Source organism: Arachis ipaensis, chromosome B10 (assembly GCF_000816755.2).
Source record: "Arachis ipaensis cultivar K30076 chromosome B10, Araip1.1, whole genome shotgun sequence".
In the NCBI taxonomy this organism is placed as follows: Eukaryota; Viridiplantae; Streptophyta; class Magnoliopsida; order Fabales; family Fabaceae; genus Arachis; species Arachis ipaensis.
In genome coordinates this window covers 95,546,477-95,560,172 of record NC_029794.2, presented here as the reverse complement: position 1 = coordinate 95,560,172, position 13,696 = coordinate 95,546,477, and the positions used below count along the sequence as shown (strand labels likewise).

The window sequence follows — 13,696 nt, the reverse complement described above, 5'->3', positions numbered from 1 at the left end:
AAAGCATGGCCATTAACCACATGATTTTGTATACGCGCACACTTTATTCTTCTATTATTCTCCTTTTAATTTGTAACTTGCAGTACTAACCTTTATGCAACAGATTTATTGGTGGTCATACAAACTAAGGGCAGCATGAGTCCTGAAGTATCTAGAACAGAAGCAAGGTATAAGGTATGGAAACTTTGTTCTAATGCAGAGTTTGTGAGATGAGAGAGAAAGAGAGAAGAGAACTTATAGAGAGATGAGAGCTTGGATGTCGATGATCTACGGCAGCATACCAACTATGCAGGAGGCTATCACAGTGTAAGCTCTTTAGCGCCTATGTGGTTTTTAGTCAGTAAATCCTTACAGAAACATTCAAATGATATTATAGTCATGCTAAAAAAATTAGTTTGAGACTTTTTTTTGGAAGTCTTTCTGGCTTCTTATCATTTGATATACATAAGAACTAGGGTCAAATCCATGATATTAATCAATAGTGGGAAAAAGGAAAGACTGAAAGAAGGTATCGGTGGCCAAACACACACACGTCACATTGATCTTTGAAGTAGGCACTTCTAAATTCTAATAAGTGAGTTCTTTTTATAGGATCATTATGTGATTGAGATGTTTTGGGAGATTCTCAAAGGCTTTTCATTGGAAAACAGGAAGAAATTTCTGAAGTAAGATAAACATAGATATATGATTTAATAGCCCTTTTTTATTACTGAGTTCAACATGGATAACAAACTTAACCTTTGTATAGGTTTGTGACAGGTTGCTCTCGTGGACCATTGCTGGGTTTTCGATATCTTGAACCTTTGTTTTGCATACAAAGGTGAATAATACTATAGAAATTATATTCTAAATTTATGATATCTATGATCTATCCATAACATTAATTTTGTAAAATAATGAAAAATATGATCCAAAATTGTTTTCTCTAACCACAATTTATTTTGTGTTAGAAGAGTAATTAATGAGGCCAAGTGGAATTGTCTAATGCCTTCTGTTCTTGTAGGGCTACTGGTACTGCATCGGAGGAAGCTCTTGACCAATTACCAACATCAGCTACTTGTATGAATCTGCTAAAGCTTCCACCTTATCAAAGGTTTGTCCTAGGCTAGGTTTTCTTAGACTTTGAAATAATTAGGAAGGATTTACTCACTGGTCACTGGAGACTTTATCTTGAATGTGCAGTAAGTTTGAACCTCTACTATGAAGGAGCCATTAATGGTGCTGAGGTATCATCTTATTCTTGAATTAATTGACTCTTTCGATGGTATCATTTTGCGCAGGTGCTTTCATAATGCTTTATTTGTTAACTATCATGTAAACTTTAAGAATTTTGCCCTAGTATAGTTTCTGGAATTAACTAGAGTAGCTACTTAATGAAAAATGATGAAACTAAATGGATTGACTTATTGAAACAAATGGTATAATAATGAAAGCATGTGTAAATAATTAACTCATGGATTGTACCTGGTGCACTTGGAGGATCTTGTAGGTGGGATCCTGATGCACCACTATTTCGTGGTATATTTTATGCTTAATTGAGTGGATTTTATCCACTAAACTCACACTTATTCATATAATTCGCATGTTTTATATTTTCCTTCCTAATTTTGTGCTATGATTGAAAACATGCTTCTTTGGCCTTAAATTTGCTATGTTTAATCCTCTCTTATTACCATTTGATGCCGTGATATCAATTTAGAAGAGTTGTCACAAATTTAGAATAAAAATACTGGGAGTAAGAATCCCAGGTCGTCTCCCAACGAGTTGACAAAAGGGTGTTATTTTATCAGTCAGGAATTTTCTGAGGAATTTTGAGAGTTGGGGAAGAGAAAAATAGAGGATTGTGAATTAAAGCAATGTAAATTAAAAGAGATTTATATAATCAAATAAAAAGCCTTGACCGGGGGAAGATTAATTAGAAGTTCTATCCTTGTTGGATTTTTCCAAGTATAGTATCAAGAGGTTGTTGTTTTCACTTAGTTAACCCTTACTAAATAAAGGAAAGTCAAGTGATTGAGCTAACTATTATTCACCCCTTGGGAAGGATTAGCGTTAGTGCCTAGAGAGTTAGCCAACAACTTCTAATTTAACTAATCACTTGAGCATTCCAACTCAAGGGTCTCCTTTTAATCAACCCCTAAGTCAAGTTGGGAGTCTACTCTATTGACATGAATATAATGTTCACAGAAATATAAGAAGAAGACATGATAAATTAAATAAAATAGGAATTGAAAATTAATTAAAAGTAAAAATAGTTCTTTGCATTAATAAATCCCAAAATGCAACATCCTTATCTGAACAGGGTTAATAAGTAATCAAAAGAGCAAAGGAATAAGAAAGCAAACTAGAATAATGAGACTTCAACGGAGGTAATGACTCTTCTCAATATCCAAAGCAAAAGCATAAACTATGAAAACTATGAGTGTGTAGAAAACCTAGAGGAAGAGTAATTTCTCTCTAAGATTCCAGTCTAAAACTAAAAACTATGCAAATGAAAATGTGTCTTGAGTCTCTGTTTGTCCCCTGGCTCTAGTCTGTGTTTCTGGGTCGAAAATTGGGTCTAGACTTGGCCCAAAATCGCCCCCAACATTTTCTGTGATTTCTGCAGATAGCGCACATCATGCTACGCGTCAGTCACGCGTACGCGTCGCTGGTCATTTCACGTATCACACGTACGCGTCAGGCATGCACACGCGTCGCTGTGCGAACTCCAATTCATGCACACGCATGAGCCATGCGTGTGCGTCACTTCTCGCTGGTTATCTCCTTTATTTCTTGTGCTCCTTCCATTATGCAAGCTTCCTTTCCATCTTCTAAGTCATTCCTGCCCTATAAAACCTGAAAACACTTAACACACAGATCACAACATCGAATGGTATAAAGGGGAATTAAAAGTACACAATTTAAAGGCTTAGGAAGCAAGTTTTTAACCATAGAGTAGAATTGGGAAGGAATTGTAAAATCATGCAAATTGTATGAATAAGTGTGCAAAGAATTGATAAAAACCACTCAATTGAGTACAAGATAAACCATAAAATAGTGGTTCATCAATCTTCCCACACTTAAACATTAGCATGTCCTCATGCTAAGCTCAAGGAGATAAAAAGAATGAATGGGGGAAAGTAAGACTCATGAGATGCAACCTATGAATGCAACTATATGCTAAGATGATTCTGTCTACTTGGTCAAAAGTAAATAAGTTCTTCAAGACAAAAATAAACCAGATTCCACTAATTCAAATCATACAATAAAAGACAAGTAAACTTGTAAGAAGATAGCTCATGAAAGCAGGGAACATAGAATCAAGAATTGAACCCTCACTGGTAGTGTATATGCACTCTAATCGCTCAAGTGTCTAGGGTTAATCACTCTACTCTTCTCTAGTCATACTTTCTAAACTTTGTTCTTCATCTAACCAATCAACAAAAAATTTAGTATACTAATGCAAACATCATGAGGTCTTTTTAAGGTTGTAATGGGGCTAAGGTAAGGGTGAGGATATATGTATGGCTAAGTGAGTTATAATATGAATCTTTGACTAACCTAAGTTCTCACCTAACATACACACACTCTATATAACTCTAAAATCATGCCTAGCTACCTAAAATTCCCACTTTTACATCACATACTCATGTACCAAATATTTCTTTAATTTTATCACATATGCATTGATCTTTTATTAAACTTGACCTTGGGGTAATTTTGTCCCCTTATTTATTTATTTATTTATTTGAATATTTTTTTGGTTTGATTTTTTTTATTAAAAATAAAAGTAAATATAACACATCAATGCACATGGAGTTTTAATTTTTCTGGTCTCACATGAGTAAGTACCCAAATTCCCAATATTTTATCAATAGAACACTGTACACTTTCATCAACCCAAGTTCCCACAGTTTCCTACACTTAATTAATACACAACCTCTAACTTAAGCTAACCAAAGATTCACTTGGGGTAATTAATTGTTTTTCCGCTTAAGGCTAGTGATGTGGTAAAATATAGAACAAACGAGGATTAAAAGGCTCAAAGTGGCAAACAAAGGTAATTGAAATGGTAGGCTATTTAGGATGAGTGAGCTAATAACAAATAATAGCCTCAATCATATGCAAGCATATAAATATACTAAACACTGGACATATAGAATGGAACAAAATATAGATTACAATCACAGAGAAGGAAATACACAAGAATAAAATATTATGGTTAAATAATGTAACCATGTAATTAAGCTCAAATCTCACAGGTTGTGTGTTCTTAGCTATAATTCATGTTCCAAATTACAGTCTTCAAATAAGTTTAACACAAAATTTTTAATTTAAATTAGTGAAATACTATAAAAAGGGTCTTGAAAGGAAACTCATTACTTTAACCAAGCAAAACATACATGCAAACAATTATTATCATGCAATCTATCCTATCTAACAAAAGAAAAAGTCAAATGTTGGTGTTAAGAGAGAAAAATTACCTCCGGAAGTCAAGGACTGACCTCCCCACACTTAAGGCTTGGCACGGTCCTCTGTGCCATCAGTAAGGAGCAAGGGAGGGCTAGAAGCGTCGCCTCCAGTGTCTGGTTCACTTTGGCTACCTGTGCTACTAGATGAAGGGGAGTCTGGGGTGTCCTTCTGTTCTGGAGGTGGGTGAGTACTAGCTATGAGTTCCTTCAGATAGTTGTATCTGCACTTGTTACGGCGCTCCATTTGCTCTATTCGCCGGTCTTGCCGGTCGAACCTCTCAAGGATCTGTAGGAACATCTGATGGATGGATGGTGTTTGTGGTGTGGATGGTGGTGGAGTGGAAGAGGGAGGAGTATTCAAAGATGGGCCTGCAGGCCCACTCGCAGAGGAAACTGGTGGCCTGATGTACTTCCCATTCGGGATATACTGGTCGGCCCTAGGGATTATGACCTTCGTGTCACCTGCCCGAGAGGACACACCTGCTGCAGAGACTAAATCTAAAATCAAGGCGGAAAAAGGCAGGTTACCCGCTATCTATACGTGTTCCATGGCTTGCCGGATGTGTCGGGGCAGGTTGAGGGGTTGCTCTGTCAGGATGCACCAGATGAGGATAGCCATGTCTGCTGTGAAGGTCGACTCGTGAGTGCTCGGAAAGACATAGTGGGACATAATTTGTGCCCACACGCGAGCCTCCAGGGTAAGTGACTGGGCTGAGATGCTCTTGGGTTTTGAATGATACTGCCCGTAGATCCACTTGCTGCCAGGTTGGGCTATAACTCCAAGTACGCTATCCCAGTCGAACTGATACATATGGCGCTTACGAGATACTTCTTGATATGCATCCCATCCCTCTGGACTAGGTGGAAGGTCCAGTGCTCTCTGTATGGCACTCTCGGAGACAGGGACCTGCTGTTGACGGACGAAGACAGTCTGTAGAGTAGGCGAGGAGAAGTTTGAGTAGAATTCAACTACCCATGATAAGTTGGCCTCCCATAGCCGTCTCCTCAGAAATTCCCACTGTCTCCTCTCAATTTGGGGCTCCACAAAATCAACAAAGTGTGTTGGGATAATGAGTAGATGCTCATTTTTGTAGTTCCTCTCAGCCAGGATGGGGAACATCTGTTCGTAATAACGGTTAGCAAACCGTGTGGAGTCTCGGGCGGGAAAGGCTTTCTCTGATTCATCAACTTTAATGATCCTCTTCATCCGCTTTGTTGGTAGCTTGACACTGGTAGATGGAAGTGCCTTTGCCAGTGTTCTCTTGGTTCCTCTCCTAGCCGGTGGCTTGTCAGTGGCCTTCTCTTTTCCTTTCTTGGTACCCATGCCTAAGGAAGAAGAAAAAGGAGGGATGTGAAATATAGATAACCAAAACCGGAAGGGAGAAAATTCCAAGTGATAATGAATTCCAAAAGAAAGATGTTAGCTCAAATACATGGTAGCTACAACATGTAGATAAGATATCAATTAAGAGCAATAAGGCAATTCATAATTAAATAGATGCAAGAGGTGAAAGCATGCAAGGAATAGGCATGAGAAGCATAACTCAAGCATCAAAAATTAAATGTGCTAATATCGAGAGTTTTTGTATGATGACAATTGTGAATGATAATCCCAAATACATGTGGAGTGCAAGGGTTGTGAAAAAGAGGCATTCAAGTAAAAGAGTAAAACAAAATAGAGTTCAAGATGCCATAGGTGCTTTTTCACAAACACTTGGTGAGCAAGATAGAATAGGAATGAAAATAATATAATCTAAATGTATATGAGAGCCAAGTTAAAGTATCAATTGTCAAATCACTCCATAGAATAACCACAAGCTTCAGGATAATAAGGTAGTACCCAAATAAAACTCCAATACTAACATAAGAATGCATGAAAAAGAAAAGAAAAAGAAACCATAAATAAGTAAGCTAAAAGAAGGATAGAAAAGAAAGAAACATAAATAAATGCAAGAATGAAAGAGTAGATGGGAGGAAGAAAAGAACCTTGATGAAGAAGATGAGGAAGGAAAGAAGAAAGTAGTAGAAAGTAAGAAAGAATAAAGAAGAAGAAAGAAAGAAGGAAGAAATAATTAGGATTGAAAAGAATTAGGATTGGGGAGAGGAGATTTAAAATCTGGCGCTGAAGTGGATAAATTGTGCGTCGCATGCGACGCATACGCGTGCATCACGCGTACACGTGGATCGCACTATTTTCAGGCGATGCATACGCGTCTAGGACGCGTACGTGTGATATTGGTTGGGCGAATGGCGCGAAGGCAGCCTCGCGCACGCACAATTCTCTGTCTAATACGCACATGTGCCAAAATTGAATACGACGCGTGAGCATCAGGGACGCACACACGTGGATGGCCTCGATGGGAAAACGATGTGTATGCGTCAGGGACGCGTACGCGTGATAGGGCTTGTGCTCCCAGCACAGTTCCAGCCTCACATCATCATAACTCTCTGGCCGTACACCTATTTACGCTGATTTGCAGGGTCACGCGTACGCGTGGGGGACGCGTACGTGTGGACTGGTGAAAACGCAAGCGACGCGTACGCGTGAGGGATGTGTACTCGTGGACTTGCTTGTGCGCAAGGCACGCTACCAGCACCACTCCTGCCCAACTCTCTGTTCAATTTTTATTTTTCATGCACACACATATGACGCATACGCATCAGCGATGCTTGCGCGTCGTGTGCTCCCTTTTTTTATACAGAATGCAAAATGAAGAATGCAGATGAATATGCAAAAATTATGAATGAACAGTATGGAAAAACAAAAGAAAATAAAACTAGGAATGAAAACGGCACAATCATACCATGGTGGGTTGTCTCCCACCTAGCACTTTGCTTTTACGTCCTTAAGTTGGACGGTCTACAAGCTCAATCTGCTTCTGTTGGTGGATCCTCTAAAAGGAAGACCTCTAGCTCTTTATTGTCCTTCATTTTCTCACCATGATATAGGTTTAAGCGATGTTCGTTGACCTTGATGAATTTGGAACTTGAAGGATGACTCAGATGGAAGACTCCGTATGGCTTTGCCTTCTCTACTCTATAGGGGCCTTCCCATCTGGATCTCAGCTTTTCTGGCATGAGTCTCAGCCTTGAATTGTAAAGGAGAACTAGCTCTCCAGGTCTGAAATATCTTCTTTTGATATGCTTGTCATACACAGCCTTCACCTTCTCCTTATATAGTCTGGAGTTGTCATATGCCTTGAGTCGAAGGGTCTCCAGTTCTGCCAGTTGCAGCTTCCTTTCAACACCAGCCTTCTCAAATCCCATGTTGCATTCCCTTACAGCCCTGAAAGCCTTATGTTCCACCTCCACTGGGAGGCGACAAGCCTTTCCGTACACTAAGCGGAAGGGGCTCATTCCTATGGGTGTCTTGTATGCTGTCCGATAAGCCCATAGCGCATCTACAAGTCTGGTGCTCTATTCCTTCCTATGAGGCTTGACTATCTTCTCTAGAATGCGCTTGATCTCTCTGTTAGACACCTCAGCTTGCCCATTGGTCTGAGGATGGTAGGTTGTTGCTACTTTGTGAACAATCCCATGCTTCTTCAGTAGACCTGCTAATCTCCTGTTACAAAAGTGAGTGCCTTGATCACTCACGATTGCTCGTGGTGACCCAAAGTGACAAATAATATGGTTTCTAACAAAAGAGACAACAGTGTTAGCATCATCAGTATGGGTAGGAATTTCTTCCACCCATTTAGAAACATAATCTACAGCTAACAGTATATATAAGAAACCACTAGAGTTTGGGAATGGACCCATGAAGTCAATGCCCCAAACATCAAAAATTTTACAGAACAGCATAAGCTGTTGGGGCATCTCATCCCTCTTAGATATATTACCAAACCTTTGGCATGGAGAACAAGATTTACAGAAGGCAATAGCATCTTTAAAAAGAGTGGGCCACTAGAATCCACAGTCTAAAATTTTTCTAACTGTTCTTTGAGGGCCAAAATGTCCACCACTCTTAGAGGAGTGACATGCCTCTAAAATGGACTGGAATTCTGATTGAGGCACACACCTTCTAATTATCTGGTCAGCACCATGCCTCCATAAATATGGGTCATCCTATATATAATATTTAGACTCGCTTTTCAGCTTGTCCCTTTGATGCTTAGTAAAATTAGGAGGGAAAGTGTGACTAACTAGATAATTAGCTATAGGAGCATACCAAGGGACTACTTCAGATATTGCGTGCAAGCTGTCAAATGAAAAAGTATCATTAATAGGAGTGGAGTCATTCTTGATGTGCTCAAGACGACTCAAGTGGTCTGCCACTAAGTTCTGGGAACCACTCCTATCCTTAATTTCTAAATCAAATTCTTGCAGCAGCAATATCCAATGTATTAGCCTTGGTTTGAACTCTTTTTTAGCTAATAAATACTTTAGAGCTGCATGGTCTGAGTACACTACCACCTTAGTACCAAGTAAATAGGCTCGGAATTTATCTAGAGCAAAAACAATAGTCAGAAGCTCTTTTTCAGTGGTAGTGTAATTAGATTGAGCAGCGTCTAAGGTCTTAGAAGCATAAGCAATTACGAAAGGATCCTTACCTTCGCGCTGAGCCAACGCCGCTCCTACTGCATGGTTGGAGGTGTCATACATAATCTCAAAAGGATGGCTCCAGTCTAGTCCTCTCACAATCGGAGCTTGAGTCAAGGTGATCTTCAGCTTATCAAACGCAATCATGCAGTCCTCACTCAGCTCAAGCTCAACATCCTTCTGTAGTAGTCTGGATAAAGGCAATGCTACCTTACTGAAGTCCTTGATAAATCTTCGGTAGAAACCTGCATGACCAAGGAACGAACGGACTTTCCTCACGGAGGAGGGGTAAGGTAAACTAGAAATGACATCTACCTTTGCTGGATCTACAGAAATACCAGTATTAGAAACAACATGTCCTAGAACAATACCTTGTTGTACCATAAAATGACACTTTTCAAAATTCAATACAAGGTTTGAACTAACACACCTGTCTAATACTCTAGCTAAACTATCCAAGCAAAGGTTAAATGAATCACCATATACGCTAAAATCATCCATAAAAACTTCCATACAGCTCTCAATAAGATCAGAGAAAATGCTCATCATGCACCTTTGGAAAGTAGCCGGTGTATTACACAAGCCAAAAGGCATCCTTTTGTATCCATACGTTCCAAAGGGACATGTAAAAGTAGTTTTCTCCTGATCTTCAGGAGCTATATGAATTTGAAAATAGCCCGTATAACCATCTAAAAAGCAGTAATGTGATTTACCTGACAGGCGATCAAGCATCTGATCAATGAATGGCAGGGGGTAATGATCCTTGCGGGTAGCCTGGTTGAGGCACCTGTAATCAATGCAAACACTCCATGAATTCTGCACCCTAGTTGCCATGAGCTTTCCATGCTCATTCTTCACTGTTGTGACTCCAGACTTCTTGGGCACCACTTGTACTGGGCTAACCCATTCACTATCTGAGATGGGGTAGATGATATCAGCTGCAAGCAGTCTGGTCACTTTCTTCTTGACAACTTCTAAGATGGTAGGATTCAATCTCCTTTGAGGTTGACAGAAAGGCCTTGCTCCCTCTTCCAAAAATATCTTGTGCTCACAAACTTGAGGACTGATACCTACTATATCCGCCAAGCTCCACCCAATTGCTTTCTTGTGTCTTCTCAGCATACTAAGCAGCTGCTCCTCCTGTTGGGATGTGAGTTCCCTTGCAATGATAACGGGGGGCTTCTGATTATCCTCAAGGTAAGCATACTTGAGGTGGGGTGGAAGGGGCTTTAACTCCATTTTTTGCTCATGGCTAGGCACTTGATCATCTGGAGCTAGTGATAATGGCAAAGTGTTCTCATTGTGTTCAGAGGGTTTCCACACACTTGGACCTTGCTCCATGTGCATCTCTTCTACTTCTTCTTGGTGAACTGCAGCTACAGTATCATCAATGATGTCGCACTAGAAGAGAGAATGATCTTCCAGAGGGTGCTTCATAGCTTCATCTAGGTTGAAGCTCACTGCTCTGCCATCTATCTCAAAGGAATAAGTTCCTGAGAATGCATCCAACTTGAACTTTGAAGTCTTCAGGAATGGCCTTCCAAGTAGGATGGATGATGGTCTTCCTGAGTCATTAGGGGGCATCTCCAAAATATAGAAGTCAATAGGAAATATGAGCCCCTTAATGCTCACCAGCACGTCCTCAGCAATTCCAACCACTGTGATTATGCTTTTATCTGCCAAAACAAAATGAGCTGCCGACCTTTTTAAGGGAGGGAGCGTCAAAGCATCATATACAGACAATGGCATAATGCTAACACACGCTCCTAAATCACACATACATTCAGAAAATGTTACACCCGGTACACGTAACCATACATGGCCCCGAATCCCTACATTTCTCTGGTATGGCACCCACTAAAGCAGATATTGAGCTACCTAAGGGAATGGTTTCTAAATCCTGTATTCTATCCTTATGCATGCATAAATCCTTTAAAAATTTTGCATATTTAGGTACCTGGTGAATGGCATCAAAAAGTGAAATGGTTACCTCAACCTTTTTGAAGATCTCCACCATCTTTGAGTCGAGCTCCATCTGCTTTCTGGACTTCCTAGCAAGGTGTGGGAAGGGGATAGGGATGGCGTCCCTTATAGCTTCAGCTTCCTTTGGTGTGCTATTCTCTGGTTGAGCTGCTTCTTCTTCAACCATGTCTTGTACTTCATCCTCCTCTTCAGCATCTTCTACCTCAACAACATTTTCAACTTGAATGTTCTCCTTTGAGCTTAGCTCCTCATGAATCTTCTCTTGCAGTGTGGTTCTGGACCTCAAGGTAATGGAATTGATGCCACCTTTGGGGTTGGGTAAAGGTTGAGAAGGAATTGCACTGGAGCTCGAAGGTTGATTGTTGGAGGCAATTAGTGAATCCATCCGGAAGATGAGAGCTTGTATGGTGGAGCTAAGACCATTTATGGAAGAGTTAATTAAATTCTAAATGTCCTGTTTCCCTTGCTTCATAGTGCGAAGCATCTCATCATTAGAAGAAGAAGGGGGGTAAGTGATTTGAGAGGCCTGCTGTTGGTTGTTCTGAGGTGCTTGGAACTACCTTTAGTGAGGTGCTCTGTAAGGCTGGTTTTGGGTCTACTATTGATAGGGAGGATTCTGTTGATACTGGTTTTGCTGATTGTTATTATTATTCCACCTCTGATTTCCCTGGTTGTCTTTGCCTCCTCTGTTATAGTTGTCCCTCCATCCTTGGTTGGAGTCATCTCTCCATCGCTGGTTGGAGTTGTCTTGCCAACCTTGATTGTAGTTTCCACCTTGGTTGTAATTGCCGCCTTGTTGATTGTATCCTTGATTCGGGCGGTCATAGAAATTATGAGTAGCTGCCAAGGTGTTGTCTTCTTGTTGGAGCTGCGGACACTCATCAGTGTAATGAGTATAATCGGTACATATTCCGCATACTCTTTGAGGAACCAACTGTTGGCTCTGTTGTGATGGGGGAGGCTGAGGTTGTTGCTGATTTAGCTGTAGCTACTTTAGTATGTTGGTCATCTCTCCCAGAGTCTGAGTGAGAGCAGCAGTCTCACTGCTAGAGAAAACCTCCGCAACAGCTTTGGAATGGTTGTTCCTGTGCCTGACATTTTGGGTAGATTCAGCTAGATCAGTGATCAGTTGCCACACTTCTGTCGCCGTCTTGTACTTCTTCAGAGAGCCATTACTTGCAGCATCTAATGTAGTCTTATCCTGAGGCTTCATGCCTTGTGTGAAGTATCTGATCAACACCATCTGGTCAATCTTGTGGTTGGGGCATGAGTCTAGGAGATTCCTGAAGCGTTCCCAGTATTCGTAAAAGGTCTCTGACTCGCCTTGGATAATGCAGGAAACCTCTTTCCTCAGTCTATCTGTAACTTCAGCTGGAAAGTATTTTTCCAGGAACTCCCTTCTGAGCAGATCCTAGTTAGTAACGACTACTTCAGGTTGAGTGTAGAACCACTTCCTTGCCTTTTCCTCAAGAGAAAACGGAAAGGCAGACAGCAAAATAGTAGTTTCATCTGCACCATGACGCCTAACAGTTGAGCAGGTAAGCCATGAAACTTGGGTATTAGGTTGATTAACGTAGTCTTCAGTTCAAAATATGGAGCCAGATTTGGGTGACGCACTTGATATGGTTACAGTGTAAAGTCTGGAGTGCCTGCTTCCTGGAGAGTAATCTTTCTGGGCTCTGCCATATTACCTGCACGTAAATCAACAGAATCAATAGTAAAGGAGCTTGTTTCTTCCTCAGATGGCGCTTCAGATTTGCCTTCAGAAGAGACTGGTGAATTGGTAGTAACCACTTCACCACCCTCAGAGGCTAACCAACACCGAGCACACCTAATACGTGAAATAGTTCTTTCAATTTCAGGATCAAACGCGGCTAAGCTCGGATCAGGCAGCGAACGCATCATTCACTGAAAGAAACATACAGCTCATGGTATTAGAATGAAATAAAATATGCAAAAATTGAAAAATTAAAAATATTTACACCAACTAATAATTTAGCACGCTATGCAATTCCCCAGCAACGGCGCCAAAAATTGATGCAGCGAAAAATTTCCGATTAAGAGTTTATAATAATAACAGCATTGCAAGTACAGTTCTTAACCAACAAAAATCCACTTATCAATTTAGAAGGGTTGTCACAAATTTAGAATAAAAATACTGGGAGTAGGAATCCCAGGTCGTCTCCCAACGAGTTGACAAAAGGGTGCTATTTTATAAGTCAGGAATTTTTCGAGGAATTTTGAGAGTTGGGGAACAGAAAAATAGAGGATTGTGAATTAAAGCAATGTAAATTAAAAGAAATTTATATAATCAAATAAAAAGCCTTGACTGGGGAAAGATTAATTAGAAGTTCTATCCTTTTTGGATTTTTCCGAGTATAGTATCAAGAGGTTGTTGTTTTCACTTAGTTAACCCTTACTAAATAAAGGAAAGTCAAGTGATTGAGCTAACTCTTATTCACAAGTCCTAATCCTCTTCCTTGGGAAGGATTAGCGTTAGTGCCTAGAGAGTTAGCCAACAATTTCCAATTTAACTAATCACTTGAGCATTCCAACTCAAGGGTCTCCTTTTAATCAACCCCCAAGTCAAGTTGGGAGTCTACTCTATTGACATGAATACAACGTTCATAGAAATATATGAAGAAGACATGATAAATTAAATAAAATAGGAATTGAAAATTAATTAAAAGTAAAAATAGTTCTTTGCATTAATAAAC

The 13,696-nt window shown here is 40.1% G+C and overlaps 1 long non-coding RNA gene across 1 annotated transcript; it reads left to right on the top strand.

Moving 5' to 3' along the window:
- LOC107622144 lies at positions 236-840 on the top strand. The gene is made up of 3 exons (XR_001616096.2): positions 236-306; positions 592-665; positions 749-840. It is a non-coding gene; the product is annotated as an uncharacterized LOC107622144 (long non-coding RNA).